General features: G+C 46.5%; 1 protein-coding gene across 3 annotated transcripts in view; it reads right to left on the bottom strand.

Moving 5' to 3' along the window:
* LOC148339150 (protein phosphatase 3 catalytic subunit alpha) overlaps nt 1-12,785 on the bottom strand; it is a 52,050-nt gene that overhangs the window by 35,155 nt on the left and 4,110 nt on the right. Inside the window, exon 1 of one of the 3 annotated variants that reach the window (XM_088292355.1) lies at nt 4,194-4,318. The exons of the other annotated variants lie outside the window; for them this stretch is intronic. The gene's annotated coding sequence lies outside the window, so the exon portion shown is untranslated. Of the gene's footprint in view, nt 1-4,193; nt 4,319-12,785 lie in introns of those variants that run through there. 3 annotated transcript variants of the gene reach the window in all.

Genomic DNA, 12,785 nt, shown 5'->3' with positions numbered 1-12,785 from the left:
TCATTTGCACACGTGTGGGTGAAAAAAAAGAAAATTACAACATTGTATTGTTCTTCACCATTTGTTTAAAGAAATTGCTGAAAAGCTAAAAACACAAGGTTAGTAAATGCCGTTAAAGATATTTTGGAGGAATAAATGCCTAAAATCGGAATTCACCTGAAATCCACAAAACAGTCGGAAATATTTGCAATCGGTCATTAGCGGCACGTCTCCTTTTTTACGGGCGTTTTCGGCGCGGCTTCTAACTTTTTGTGCTACAGTGCCGTCCTGCTGGTGTGCAGCGGTAGTGCAGCCGCGGTTGAAAATCATGCCCAGCTTGTACAACACCAGTTCGATAAAAATTGTCGTGAGGTCACAGCGTTCAGAGCCGTAGGTGGGCGGAGGTGGCCGCCTCCAAATTGGGAAAAAAAAAAAAAAAACCTCTGGAATAAAGAAATCCCATCCATGACGGCGACCCAAACGACTGCCGATTATTAAACCGGACAAGGCAACGAGCGTCTATCGCGGCCCCGCTGTCAGGCGCATCAAGCTCTGACAGAAGCCGTCAGCGCGTTTGAGACTCGAGTGACATGCGAGGCCGAGTGGCCGCCGTGATTCCCGCCGGTTGCTCAACAGATTTCACCGCAAAGAAAGCATGCCGGGAACCATCAACAATCCTCCCCGGTCGATTAGTGCGGCAAAAGCAGAAGCGTGGGAGGCGCGATGGCTGTACAGTATGTATGCAAAGTAAGGAGGGGTGACAGGAAGTAGGTGGGGGGAAGGGGGGAGGGGGCGTTAGGGGGTGGGGCCGGGTGGTCACTGTGTGAGGGAAGTCCCTGCAGTGGATTCCTGCTGGAGATTGGGTGCGTGCGTGCGGCGAGCCATCAGAGTGGCAGCAGATCAATGACACAGTTAGAGGCCGCCAGGGACCCCTGTCCCAGCTGCCATCTACGACAGCAGTGACGCTGGGATGGGGGCTGCACGCCTGACAGCTCAGTCAATGAAATGAAGTGCAAAAAAAAGGAAAAAAAAAGACAGAAAAGAAATATCTGACCGTCCTGGGTTCCTCCCCGCTACATCATCGTTCATTGCAGACTTTTAAGGGAGCGTTTTTATGTTGGACTGCACCATATGATGAAAAGAAATGCAATATGCGAAAAGGATGTCGATATCGTTTGCGCCATAAGTAGTGATAGACCGACATACTGATTTTCAGGGCCGATACCGATACCGATTATTAGTAGTTATGGAGGCCGATAACCAATATTTCAAATTTGACCGCCACGGACGTCAACTCATCACGACCCAACAAGTCACTTTCATCCTGAATGAAAAATCTTCATCCTATTTGACAAATGATGACGTTTATGCAGCCGAGCAAAAGGTCAGCGTTTCCGTAAAACAGCTTTCAGATTTGCAGGTGCCGAGCCGGGATAACACTCTGCCATTTCCTGCCAAAGCCGTTCTGACAGGTCCCGAAGAAGACGTTCCCCGCTGAGGTCTGCAACCGCCTCCCTCGCGACACAATGCCGTGACACAGGATTAGCTTTCATTAGCGACGGCGCTCGAAGCAGCTTTGGAGCGTCGCGGCGGCGCAACAATGGGCGAGGTCGAACGGATGTGGAAGACGAGGACGCAACGTTTGCCTCGACGCAAACAAGAAGACCAGCGGCGCCTCACGGCGAGACCTCCTCGCCTCGATCAAACAAGTTTTTCAGGACACTCCGTGTCATTTTGAGGACAGCCAGACGCGAACGGCATTCCAGCGTCGCCTGCGGGGTTGGCGCGAGCTGCAAATGATTGGCAGCACTTAAGAGAAGAGTTTGGCCCAGTTTGTTCAATTGAATTTCGATTCAGTCGCGAGCTTTTACGCATCTTCAAGCTGAAGGCCAGAAATGCAAATCCAGTTGTGGGCGATGCGTTCCTCGCCCGACATTACAAACTTCTAAATGACTGAACTATCAATGGCAGCCATTGTTATTTTAGCAATAATATCTCAATGAAGGGAATCGTGACTTACAGAAGTTCACTTTGCATTTTGCCGTGAATTTTGTACGTGATGGGCTTTGAGATAGACTTGAAGGGCTCGAACACAGCAATCGGGAGGAATTCGGTGGGTACACGGCGTCCGTTTGGTGTGGCGAGGAACGTCATAAAGTCGGAGCCGTCGTTAGGGCGAACTGGCGGGAAGTGTTCAAAAGATTCAACAATCAGATCGGGCTGTCGAGACAAACGATCACTGCGATTGGCTGTTAGCGAGCGAATCGGAGCATTGGACAAGACGAACGGAGAAATTCAAAGCTATTCCGTTAGATGAGCACATTCTCACATCGCTCCGGACATAACGGCTGGCTGGAAAGAAGAGCGCCAAGACATTCAGGAAAGACGTCCATTCGACACCACCGACATGGGCTACGGATTGACTAGCGCCGCCGGTGGCATGGAGAGGTACTACTTCTCATACATGTGTAGAAAGTCCAGCGTCATTGGCGTCTCCGTCGGCTTTAGCGATGTGTGCTTCTGTCATTTTACTGTCTGACGTGCCGACTTCAAGGCCGACGTCGGATTGGTGAGTAGAGGCCCAGAAAACGCCATCCATCCGGTCTCTGAACCGCTTCTGTTCACGAGGGTCGCGGGGCATGCTGGAGCCTATCACAGCTCGGCGGGTTGTCAGCTGGGATAGTAGGCGGGACACACCCTGAACTGGTCGCCAGCCAATCACAGGGTACACAAAGACGTCCAACCATCTGCGCTCACACTCAATTTAGTTTCCAATCAACCTTCCGTGCATGTTTTTGGAAAGTGGGAGGAAACCGGAGTACCCGGAGAAAAGCCACGCAGGCACGGGGAGAACATGCAAAGAGCTGGAATCGAACCCGCAACCTCTGCACTGTGAGGCCATCGTGCTAACCAGTTGTCCAATGGAATGTCAAATGGAATTCTTACTGATGAAATGTGCATGTCGCACTTCTCTGAGTCTTACCGCTTCAACCGTACGCCATCCACGTACAGCCTGTGGCATTTTCGCCATAGAGACAGAAAATAACGGGAAAACCTGCAAGGAAATTAATGTATTCAAGTACGGCACGCACGAGTGACAACGCAAGACGGGCATCGGCGGCTTCAGCGGAATGGTGACTTGAGAACCTTCCGTCTCTGCTTCCGTCCGTTAACTCATTGACTGCCATTGACGGCGAAAGACGTCAAAGATCCATTTTCATTTACTCGGCTGGTCGTGAATAAGTTGACCGAGCGGCATCTCTTACAGCGCACTCGGGGCGACAAACAACGGACCAAAAGATGGTGGCCACGCGCCGGGTCGCGAAACCAAAAGCTGTCTTTCCATCTGCGTAAAAACACCACAAACTATCCTCGGACGGCTCAAATAAAGAGCAAAGCGGGAAGGGAGGAATTTGTAAGCATGTTTGTATTCCCTTCAGGGCCACGAGAAGCTTTTTTGCACATGAACAGAGCACCTTTGTGAGTTGGTCCGTCGCTCTCCATCAAGCTGTCAACTGGTGCTTGTCGTGGGAGGGGCCAACAACACAGTTCTATTGCGAACATATGTCCCCCGCCAACCCTGGAGAGCCCGGCCAGCGCTCCTTGTTGTTTGAGTGACATGCGTCCGACCGTGCGCAGTTCACTCGCATTTCTCATCACACATCCAGTTCGGTCAAATGAAATCCCCGATGTCTTTATCGGGGTCGCATGGTCTAACACGTAAAGTGGAGGAATTTGGCCGAACAAAGCTTTGCACTTCTCAACTTCATTATTTTCTGCACTCATTCACGGTTTGTCTCGAACATAAATAATAAGCCTAAATGGGCGTGATCGCACCTCTCAAGGCGGGCTCGTTGGTGGCTGACTTGTGGAGGTTTCGCCACTGCAAATACAAAACTCATACGAAGGGGGTGGGGGTGGGGGGGGCAGTCTATATTTGCACCCACACTTAGTTGACGGTGCATACCGGACCCAAGGATGACCCAAATTAAACACCAGGACCGACAAGCCTTTGGACAGAAGATAACAAATCGCTTGTCCTAAAAAAAAAATTTAAAAAAAATTATTAAATGGCACTGTCCAACTATCACGTTGGTCTGTTAATTGAGGCAAGCCCTGCTCAGCCTTCAGATATGTGACAAAGCATTTTCACCGTGGCACGGCAAAAAAAAAAAAATTTTAAAAAGCCCCGAGAGTGCAATACTTCGTCTCACCTCATCGTAGTATGCGGTGTGTTCCGAGGTTGACTTTTATTTCTGGCTTGCTGACAGCGTTTTTTTCAGAGGACAGGTGGCGAGGCAACGGGACGGCGCGGCCAGCCACCTCCTCCTGCCACACGCCAAGACAAGAGCCCGAAAAATCCCGTGTCGCTTAACCGCGGCTTCCTGATCCCCTTTGCCCACGCCCACCTCCAAAGCCCACGGCTGAATCAGGGCCGTGACTTGTGTGGGCGTGGCACTTTCTCGCTCGCTTGCCAGGAGTGCCCAACGGCCAAAAACAGAAGGGGGAGGGGGGAGTTCTGGGCACAGCAAAAAGTGTCCGACAAAAGACTTGCACCTCTAACAAGCAAAGGAATTCTGAGTCAGAATGGGATATAAGCGAACTCGCACATCTTGTCTCGCCATTCCCAGCTCCCCGCAGCAGAAGCTGTGACGGAGGCCCTCAAGTAGCTGCGATTATGCAAGCCCTGTAGGCTAAAAGGGACCGTAGAGTAAATCATCCGCCTCTGCCGCCAGCCTGACCTCCATACTGCAGAGAGAGCACTTTCCAAATTCACTGGCAGCGTATTATGCAGAAGGCGCCATCTGTGCAGGCTTTACCGGCAGCCGCCAGATTACAGGTAGTTAGCGTCACATTCGCCAGCCGCCGTTCAGTCAGAGGAAGGCAACGTCACGGAAGGCCAAGGCCTTCTTTCAAAAATCCCGGTTGGGGGCTGGCCAGGTCATTCCACTGCGGTCAGTCCGTGACGTTTATCAGCGCAGTTCGTTTTTTTTGTCTGCCTCTGCAATTCAGTGGCGCGGCTTTGCCGGGTAACGGTTGCTGTCGCATCGAAGCAAGGAAGTTGCTAACGCCACGCTAGGGCACTCGGAAAGCGAAGCTCCGGCGCACGTTTCAAACGCAGAAATAAAATTGCCTCGGAACGCTGTTCTGATGCTCCGTTCAGTCTGGAGAAAAACACGTGACTGGCGACGTCCGAAGCAAGAACTGTTCATTCTTGAAATGAACTCAAGTAAACTCGAAAAAGAAACCGTCGAAATCCAAAGACTGTGGAAAAAATGATATTCTTAAATAAAAATGTTTGAAATGCATATACTTTACCCTTGCTACTTGGTGTAGGTAGAAATGTTTATACGTTAGTGTGTGAATGTAAGTCGTGGTTTCTTGGCGTAACGTTTCACGCTTTTGTCGAATTCAGACTTAATGAAATGACATTTACAATATTTCTTAGCTCCACATTAAAACTCATTCAATCCATAAAACATGCAAACATGTTTTCAAAAACGTAGTCCCTGCCTCCCAAAGACGTATTTATACGTCTTATCCTTTTTTTTGCGTCATCGCGCCGTGTTTTTGTAGCATTAGCCCACAATATTCTGTTGGCCTCGTAAAATCAGTCAAAATGCCGAAAAACGCTGGGATTGAGGGCTTTTCCCTAGTGAAAATGGCTGGGATTAAATGATTTAAAGAAGGGATGAGCCGTCAACTTGATTTTGTTAATTGACTCAAAAACTGCCACAATGCACAAAAACATCTTTTTTAGTATAAAAGTATCATATTTGACAGCAGTTCTAGTTTTTCGCCACCAGATGTCAATATCACCGAAGCATTGAAGCTTCAAACCATTTTGAACCGATTGCCTCAAATGGTTCATAAAAGCTTCATTTGCCCGTCACTACACCACGCCACTCGTTTCCATCCCTCATTTGCATCTCATCCGTTTATTAAACGGGTCAAACAGTCAAACTCCGAGATTGAAAATGAGAACAGTTTCAAGGATCTGGTGTCGCTCCCCCAGACGGTCACACTGAAATACCGAAGAAGTCGACTCCGGCTCCTGATGTCACTGGCTAATTCGTCTTGTAGCTGCCGCAGCAATATTTCGCTCTCCTCTTCTGTCCAAAAATGGCCACTCCACGATGACACTTTCACTCCGTCTCCCTCGAGTGTCATGTAAACACACTTATGGACTTGAGCAACGACTTGTTCAAACGGCAAATTTGCTTTGCACACGAATCGGTTTGTCGGCGTCAGACAGCGTTGCCATTGAAATCCGGCGCTTGAAACAATTTCCTCCACTGTATAGACTCCCGGTCCATATGGTAAGTGCCATGATAGTTTGCTGCGTCACATTTATTTTCATTCAAAGCAAATATGGCTGAATAGAGGCGGCGCTGCATGATTACGCCATCTGTTTGGGCTCCAAAGAAGGGCTGGCTCGAAAACAAACACAAATGAAAGAAGGCTTAATGCGGCTCCCAGATGACGTCACAAATACGGTCTTTTCAAGACGTATACAAGACGGAAAATGACCAAGAATGCGTTTTTTGTGAAGAGGGAGGCCAAGTGGATTTCTCCTGGGCCGACTGCAACCCGAGCACGGCCTTCAAATCACTTTGTTAGACTATCAGATTTGTACTTCACTTTGGCTGCGCCCAAAGCTCGCCGCATTCCTCCAGCGAGGATTGGATTACATTCTATACATGGAGACGGACTCGGAGCATCACGGGCGTTTTGGTATTACAAGTTGGCTCTGACGCGTGGGCTTTGCAAAAACTGCAAGTCATTGGCCTGAGCTCAACATCGTTGCCACTTGACCACGAGAACAGAGCTGGATCAAATTGGCATCAAGGACTCAATATATTATTTCTTAAGCTTTACTTCGACGTTAGCCTTTACGGAGGCGGCGTGTTCGTTGAGTGTGTTTGCAGCTTTCTTGACAGAGAGACCCAAAAAAAAAAAATCCTCCCTCATTAATTTGAGGACTGGTTTCACCACAAGTTGCCAAAATGCCCCCATAGCAATTTACGTGATGCATGTTGGATTTCAACTTCTTCTTCGTGATTGCCGTAGTTTGATTTTCACCAGCTACTCCGCGAATTGTGCCCGACCTTGATCCGTACGGATCACGGGTCAAAGATGATCCGTTGCACCAATAGATAGAGGTGCCTGTCAATTTTCAAAATAAGATGTTTTTAGCCTCAAACAATAAATAAAATAGAAGTAATGCAAGTTTTTGTTTTTTCTTTCATCTGCGCCGCCTAGTCCGAAGTGGGGGGGGACCTCGGGTCTAAACGAAACGAAAAACACTTTTGAGTGATTCGATTAATCATTTCAACGGCAATTCCATTTCAGGTTTGTGAATAAAACTTGAAAAGGAAAATATTGCCATCACTTTTGTTGAGAAACACGGCTTGGGTTCATGAACGTTTCCGTTCACGAACAGAAATTTCAAAATAAATGGAGTGAGTTTGTGAACCGAGCTTGCGTCGTGCCTCCATCAAGGCGTCTCGCCGCTTGCCGCAATACTCCCGAGAGCGGGTGTTTGCCCGCCTCCGAGCTTGACTGGTTCTACTCTAAAATGGAGCGAGACGGCATCGGGGATCAAACAATTGCCGAGCGCCATGCAGGACTCCCCGGCGATGCTTCGACAGGCAAAGTAGAATAATCAATGGGAGGCGCGGGACATCGTAACCTCCACACAATCTGGCTAACGGCGGCTCGCTGTAAGGCGGGCTGATGAGAGATGTGATTGCCTGGCAACTGTGGAGGCCAACTCTGAACGAGTGGGCTTCATTTCCAGGTGGGGGGGGGGCACTCGGCTCCGTCTCGTGCTCACGGCAAAGCGCACTTTATCACACGCGCAAAAATTCATTTTGGCTGCAAAGGAGAGAATTCGAGCATAGACAGGGAGCGAATGAGCGTTTGGCGCTAATGAAATTTCACATGAAGGGCAGAGCAGCCGCGAAGCGCCACGTCCTGCTTTGAAAACAGCACGCACACCTCGGTCACGATTCAGCCTCTGCAAAGTTTGTTTGGAGTGAGTAGGCCAGGTCCTCATCCCTCCTCCTGCCACGTGGGCAGCAAAGGCTCAGCGGCCCGGCTCAAATGGAAGCAGCCATCTACCTTTTTTTTTTTCCCCTCTCACGGCACACTCAAATTACGCGCGCCTACAAAACGAGGCCTCGAATGGTTCGTTTGCTTTTATTTAAGCGTTAGCCTCACCTGCAAGACGGACATTTTAACACATTTCTGGCTTGTGTTTGTAAAAAAGAAAAAAAAATACATGATCGCAGAGTAAATCGCAATTGCAATATTGACCCGACACGGGACATAATGGCCGTTTTGTTTGTCATTTTTCTTTGGATTTTGGTGGCTTCTAAGGCCGTCACTATCGAATCATTTTCAAATCGATTAATCGGATGACATTTTATTTTGCATGAAAGTGTATTACAAAACCATTTTTCCTCATTTACTGTTTGTTACTTCCGTTTATTTGGCATTATTTAGTAGTAATAGACCGATATGCTTTTTTTTTTCCAGGGTTGATACCGATTATTAGAAGTCATGGAGGCCGATGACCGATATTTGAAGCCGATATTCATTTGTAGAAAAAAAAGAAATAACATGGTGTCGGAATTTTGAAAAATTAAAACTCCAAAACTTGATTTAGTTTAAATGCCTTTAACCACATATTTATGAAACAACTTTAACGATTTTCAACATGTTGAAGCCTTTTTAGAGCTCAGAAAATTGACAACTTCGTTTTAAAAGTTGAAAAAAAAAAGTATGCGGACCTCCCAGGCTCAGCAGCATGTTTTCTAGTTCAATGTAAACAAACTGGCAGCTTTCTGTTGATTGGCTGCTACAAGGAACCAATCAGATGGTGCTGTGGGCGGGCCAATCTGCTTCTTCAGGCGGGGCCACCAGCACAGCAGCGAGAGCGAGAGAGAGAGAGAAGTGCGCTGCAGCGAGCCAAAATAAAGCAGCTTTTAATTTGTCAACGGTGAAAGTTAAATAAAAAAAGGCTGATGCTGATAATCGCAAGAGGCCCAATATCGGCCCCGATAACCGGCCCGGTCGATAATCAGTCTATCACTATTGTTTAGTGTCGGATAAAATAAGAAAAACAACAATTAAATAATATCGCACAAGAGGGATGAATGTTACACTCACCAACCTTTTTTGAAATGGATGCAGTTACTGGTGCGTTTATTGTTTGCCGAAGTAAAAGCGGATATTTGCGTATGTCTTGTTTTGATCAAACACAAAAGTTAATCAGCCTGTTTTCCGGACTAAATGAAAAATTATTATTGAGAGGCTGACAGAGAATTTTGACAATTTTAAGTTTAAGAACGGCAGTAAATGATCACTCAATTATTAAAATAGCTGCAGATTAGTCTGATTATCAATTGTCGATGAATCAATTATGACAGCTCGAGTGGCGACGGTGTCAAACGTATTTTAAAAGACAAAAAAAAAAACTTTGTCACGCATGATGGACTGACACGCCTTGGCCATGACAGTTAAGAGCGTTTTCTGTTGTTTTCATATCGGAACACACGCCGCCAAGAAAAATAAATAAATAAAAAATATCGAAGCCATGTCAGCCGGCATCACTAATTACAAATGCAAAAAAATAAATAAATAAATAAAATCCTAATAACGCCAAGACCGCCTCTCGTCAGGCTGCTAACTCCCCAGCACCACGTGGAACAAGAAGCTTCATCCGAAGCGGGGCAGCCTGTGATCAGCAAATGCCAAGCAATGTAAATAAACCTTGAGGCCTGCGCTCACCTCCAGCTGTATTTGTGTAGCTGGAGTTTCTCTTGTGTCCACACAATGAGGTTAGTGAGCTCACGACACCTGAAAGACGGGAAAACCTCTCCCTCGGGTCGTCATTTCAAACGGCGGCTGAAGCCAGGAGAGAAGCGGGGGAGGGAAGACGGGAGAAAAGAAAAAAAAAAAAAACAGGACTGTCTAATGGTGCACATCCCCCATCTGTAATTAAGGCTTTTCTCAATTGGCCACATTTTTTTGCTCATTTGCTTAATGGCTTTTGAGATCTCAAACACGTATAGAAAATCGTCAGCGTTGAAAACTGCAGCCTCATCTAAATGCCATTAAAGCGCTCGATGCCATTAGCAGATTAAAAACAAAACAAGTCAAACTCCAACGTGAACCGACGTGGCAACGCGGCACGACACCTGCCCCCCCCTCCCCACGGCCCCGCCCAGCGAGGACAAATGGCAATAGCAACACTTTGACAGCTGAGATGCGACATCTCCAAACCTGGATGGAACGAAACTTCAAGAAGCTTCAAACCTCAGAAATCCCATCAAAAAGTTTTGCCGTTTGACATTTCCTTGACGCGACTATGGTGACATAAGAGTTTGAAATGAGGTCTCCCAATGAAAATCCTGAGTGTGTTTAGATGTTCCAAGGCAGCATGCAGGGGCTTGCCCCTGTTCTGCTCACCATAAAATTACACTTCTGGTATGTTCCCCCCCACATGGAGCCTGCTCACGATGATAAGGGCAAAGTCAGAGGAGTGCGCGTCAGTGTGTGTGTGTTCTGAGGTTCCATAAACAGTCAGACAAGATGAAGGTGCGGCATCTAGTTCATTAATATTTGAGATTGATGAGCCCAAAAGATGACACGTCTGTCTTAAGCTCCAGTTGAAAAAAAAAAAAAAAAGCCACCAGAACAAGGAATGTTGACATCGTGACCTAATTTTGCGGCAGGAAATGTGCAGCTTGCAATCTATGGATGGGCGTACAACCACTTCCGTAGTTCACCGTTCATTAGAAGCTGCAAAATGAATCGCCCCCCTCTTCTCTAAATTTTTTATTTTTTATTTTAGTTTCATTAAACTCTAACTGCCCAAATGAACTTTAACAGTTCCATTAGAATTAAAACATTCAGTGCCAAGGTCGAGTTATGTCGTTTTATATATTTTTTTTCCCATTAGGGGGGGAGTTGCTAGGGGTCCGAGGTGTGTTCTGATGCTCTGGCCCTTTAAATTACACAAATAACGAGCAGAACCGCCCACCGATGAAAGTGGTGCAAAATTTCGTTCGCTAATTGTTTAAAATGGGGGACAATATAAGACAAAAAATAATGACAGTCAAACTTCCCCTACAGAAATGCACACATAAAAAAAATAAATAAATAAACGAGAAAATAAACAAAAATCAGCAAAAGAAAAATAATAATCGCCCGATTTGTGGGATAAATTTACATTTTAAAGGACAAAGTATTGTAAAAAAATATTTTTAAAAAAATGACATTTTATGCCAGTAATTTGTATTTTTATTATTGTAAACATTAAAGGACCCCAATGAATGATTCTATTCAATTTTTTTTTTTTTAAATGAATTCAATGTATCCACTGTCAGAATTTTATTCTGCCAAATATCGGATTTGGGCTTATAAACACTGTATTTCAAAAATGATTGCGAGTCTGAGAGCCCTGACCCATGCGTGTTTTGCCACCAAACAAAGTGTACACAAAAGCGCACAAACCCAGTGCCGCTTCCGTGAGGTGAGGAAGTAGATTTACTGCCGCCCCTCGCACCCGCGAGCCTCGCCTCGCCTCGCCTCCCCCGCACGGCCCAAAAAAAAAAGTCTACTTCCGCGTGTTGTACACACGCGGTCTCGATTGACGCGCGGAATGCGAGACCGAGGCATCTACCGACACGCCAATATTGTCTCCCTTCCAAATGCTTTTTGTCAACCGCCAATGCTCACAAAAGTTGATGAGATGAAAGCCGCTGAGGGATCTGCATCAAACACCCGATGTCAAAAACGGGCACAAGAGTGCGGATTCTAACTTCATCTCGTCAATGCACGAGTTGCTCCTTCGTCTTCTTTGGCCGCACGCATCCATTTGTTCACGTGAATTAGCAGGCGTCATGCGCAGAGTCAGATTACAACCTCCGAGCAGAGCTGCCGTTATCCCCCTATATGGAGCTTAATCTGGCCAAATCCGTCGCTTTGCCATGCCCTAAATCCACAACAGAGCCTAATTCCTCCTTAATCTAATGAGGGGCAAAGGTTCGAAGAGGATGCACCTTCACAACACAGTGACGCGACTAAAAAGTTGTCAATAGACCAATGAGCAGTACTTTACGTGGAAACTAAATAAATGTCGGCATTCACACTTATACGGAAAAGAAATATATAATAAATACTTTTTTAAAAAATCTCAAGGGGGAAAAAGCAAACAGGCAGCTTAGTGCTGATTGGCTGCTACCCACTGCACAAGGAACCAATCAGACGGTGCTGTGGGTGGGCCAATCTGCTTCTGCAGGCAGGGCCACCAGCACAGCCGAGAGAGAGAGAGAGAGAGAGAGAAGTGTGCTGCAGCGAACCAAAATAAACCAGCTTTTAATTTATTGGCCTTGAAAGTGAAGAAAAAAAAAAAAAGCAGAAGCCGATAATCAGCAAAATGCCAAATATCGACACCGATAATCGGCCCGCTCGATAATGGGTCTATCACTAGTTAACATACAATGACGGTGTAATGAACTTGCATTTGTAAGCGTACTAAATCAGCGCCTCAATATGATTTCGGAATGGCGTCGCGTTGATGTCGGTATCAACGAGCAAACCGAAATATCGAAAGGACAAGTCAAGCTAGCCGCCACCCGGGCCAATTCAAAGTAAAAGCCTTCTAAGTCGACTGCATTGGTGTCAATTTAATGTTTGGTAAACTTTTAATTTGAAGTTAGCGTTATGTTATGAATATGTTTGAAGCTTCCTTGACATGACAAGATTAAACGTAGGTATAAAACATGAGGTGGTGA

This window comes from Idiotropiscis lumnitzeri, chromosome 4, assembly GCF_059441095.1.
Source record: "Idiotropiscis lumnitzeri isolate Australia: NSW breed Sydney's pygmy pipehorse chromosome 4, RoL_Ilum_1.0, whole genome shotgun sequence".
Taxonomy (NCBI): Eukaryota; Metazoa; Chordata; class Actinopteri; order Syngnathiformes; family Syngnathidae; genus Idiotropiscis; species Idiotropiscis lumnitzeri.
The sequence above is the reverse complement of the archived record's forward strand: the minus strand, read 5'-3'. Positions and strand labels throughout refer to the sequence as shown.